The sequence below is a fragment of the Takifugu flavidus genome, chromosome 15 (assembly GCF_003711565.1).
Source record: "Takifugu flavidus isolate HTHZ2018 chromosome 15, ASM371156v2, whole genome shotgun sequence".
In the NCBI taxonomy this organism is placed as follows: Eukaryota; Metazoa; Chordata; class Actinopteri; order Tetraodontiformes; family Tetraodontidae; genus Takifugu; species Takifugu flavidus.
The window spans coordinates 8377505-8380973 of NC_079534.1; positions in this window are offsets into that span (position 1 = coordinate 8377505).

Consider the following 3469-nt stretch of genomic DNA (forward strand, 5'->3'; position numbering starts at 1 on the left):
TTTTCATTCTAAAAACTGCGTTTGTAGCGAATATTAATTGTTGTAGTTACTGCCTGTTGTCTTAATTATCATCTGCTCTTCAAGTTAGGACGTTTGAATTGCCTATGTTTAACTGGTTTTATGCTGGTAGGCACCAAAAAATGTTGTTGCACAATGGCATAGATATTAAAAGAAACTATCCAGAAATATAAATGCAATCTCTCCTAACGATGCAGTTATGTGTTTGTCAGGATTGTTTTTGTTCTATTTTTGCAGCCCAACTGATATTTACCTCTGAACACCGAGAAACCACTGACAATAATTCATCTTTTTTAATATCGGTGTGGTGTTACAGCAGTCGAGGAGAATCCACGGTCAATCATATTACTGTCTGATCTGCTTGTTGAAAAGGGGAAAACTTTACTTTTGTTTACATAAATATCACTTATATCTGTCCTTCTTGGCAACATGCCTGATGGACTTAATAGTGATGATGCTTGACTTTTAATGGTTTTAGCAGCAAGTAAAAACAACATAACTAAATAATGACTTTAGAAAGCTAACCATTTGTGTATGTCTTTATAAGGGCTATTAAACTTCTCCACCCCATAGAACAGATTATCTCCAGAATGGTTTATTTAGTTCCCCTTAATATTTGCTTCACCTTAAGAATTAGACAATTGAAACCATGCAGAATAATAATCTAATTCGTTTAGAAAACATTTAGTAAGTTCAACCGTTTTACACAGAATACTAATTTACAAAACTACTCGAATCAACTTATAATAATTAATATAGCTATAAAAACTGATTTATATACAGTATATATTAATTATCTCGTGTAAATTATTTTATATTTGCTAAATATTTGAGGGTATGTAACAGTCTTGGTTGTGTGTAGGAAGAAGAAAGATTCAAAAACACACCCGCAATTGTATTGGGGTCTTCTTAAGTCCCGTTTATTAAGAATAACCCAAACACGGGAACACAATCCCTCATTTACAAAGCACACAACACGAAAACCTTCACCAATTGTGAATTGTCACCGATAGCACTAAAGGATACACGGCTGTAACTGCCCAGTACAAGAGGCAAATAGTCAACATTAGAAAAGTGATGAGAGGATAAAAGAGGGTTGAGGTTATGTGGCTGATGGCTCTGAAAACAACAATAACAACAACAACAAAAAATCAACATCGGGAGGATCCGCCAGTATACGGTATGATCGTGAATGGATGTGAGAGCCGTACTTGCTCGCCTCTCTGAGCAAGGCGATAGCCACTTGAATTCGTCTCCTTAAGGAGATCAGCATCAGAGTGATTGAAGCTTCTGCCACTCCCAAACAGACCACTGATGAGGAAATCAACAAGGAAAAAGCTGGTGATCGGGAGGCTTTTGAAGGGTGTTGATTGGTAACCAGCTGCAGGTTTGACGTCACCAGCAAAGGGTACCAAGGTGAATCCACCACGCCCCTTAGTGTGAAAACCAGGAAAACAAAACACAAACAAAAGGCACAAAACACACCGGGCATGACAGTATACAATAGTAATGCAAGGTTAGATAGCATCGAAGGCTGCTTTATGAATATATAACCTTACTAGATATTCAGATTGAAAATCATTTTCCTGGCTCTTTTAGCTCAGTTTTTAGTTTTTACTGTGCAAACTCCTTTTTTCACAACTTCTTTCAATGGCAACATTAAATATGATCTAAACTAAATGTGATATAACTGCCTTAAATATCTCTTGAATTGGCAAGTTATTATTCATATTTTTTTAGGATTGTTTTGAGAAATGTCTAAAGGAATCTCTTTATCTGAAACACATAATGAACCACATCAATAAGGCACAGGTAAAAGATCCAAGGAAACTTTGGGATGACAAAATACAACCTAATAACTGACTACTCCAGTCGCTGTGTAATAATTGCCATGGTTACCTGATGGCATAAACAAACTGGGTTTGTTTCAAGATGCTCAAGATCCAATTTGCAGGCCTGATGAACAATGTCTGCGATAGATCTAATAACATCTGGGAGGCTATTTATTATGTGTAGCAGGGTTCTGTCCAAGGAGCATGCTCTGGAAGCCTGTAAGGATGAGAGCCTGCCCTGGAGGTCCCTGAAACAGTCCTGGAGTTCCCTAGGGCAGTCCTGGTGGTGGGGACGCTGTTTGTACAGGACGTTAGCACTGGCAATCTGTTTTCTGTGAATAAGCCTAAGGATGGCGCTTTTTGTACTGGCCAACTCCAATTATTTCCAGGGCCTTTGATTGAATGTTTGCAAGCAGGCTGAGTGTATGGGCTTCATGACACTGCGTGCTTCATGACACTGGGGTCTCGCTGAGATCTCCTCCTGGAGCACTGGCTGTAGATGTCTGCGGTGGCTAGTATCTCCTGGGTCCCTCTGTGGAGTTTGCATATGTGGTTTGCCACTGTGTATTCTAGTTTCCTCCCAGTCCAAAATGCATTTGTGCTTGACTGGAGAATATACAGCATATTTTACCTCAGGTGTGAGTTGTCTGTCTGATGGACAGGTGACACTGACCAGGAATAAGTTTACAGAACATGGATGGATGGATGGATGGATGGATAGAATTTGTATCCTGTGCTAATCTGATTGTGACAGATGCAGCTTATGAAGGAATAAAAATTGTTTCAATTATAATGTATCTATATGCATATTGACATCATGGAGAGATTCATAAATGTTTAATAGACTGTCATGCCATGAATCTCACAGCTAGTAACTATTCAGATTATCTTACATTCATCTCTTCTTTGTTTACTCTAGTTTACATTACTGTTTGAAAAATTACATTCATTATTAATACTGTAATATATAATTATATAATACAACTTTAACTAAAGTCATCGTGAAAAATCATGTTCATCAATATTATACATTTTTAAATGTGTTTATATGGGGGTAATTGTTTATCCATCCTTAACATGTTCAGATCATACATAATGTTAGGAGTCCCGGGTGTTTTCCCTCTTCCCCTCCCCTTCTGTGTCTTGTCTGTTTTCAGGCTGGGCGGAGCGGTTTCCTGACTCTCCCCCATTGGGCGAGCAAGGCACACCTGAGACCGATCTCCTGTCATTATTCATACCTGCCGTTCTCCATAAAAGCCTGATCAACTCTCCACTCATCGCTGATTCGTTGTTAACCCCCCGTGGTACAGCCTGGCTCCAAAAACTCTGTTTGCAAGTTTGTTTCCTCGAACCTGTTACCTGTCTGGGACTAATCATACGTCTTTCCCACAGATCGTCTCTCGGATGCCTGCTTGCGCTGCCCAGCCTGCTCCGGTTTGACCGTTTGACCCTTTGGCTCTGTTTTGATCTTGGACTCCAGTAAACTTGATTTCAAGCACACCCTATGTGTTTGCATTTGGGGTACTGATTCGTGTCCGCAGATCGTAACACTTAATTGTGACTTAGGCTACAGACAATGTAATTTACAAGATTAAGCAGAAAGACACCTTCCCACAATG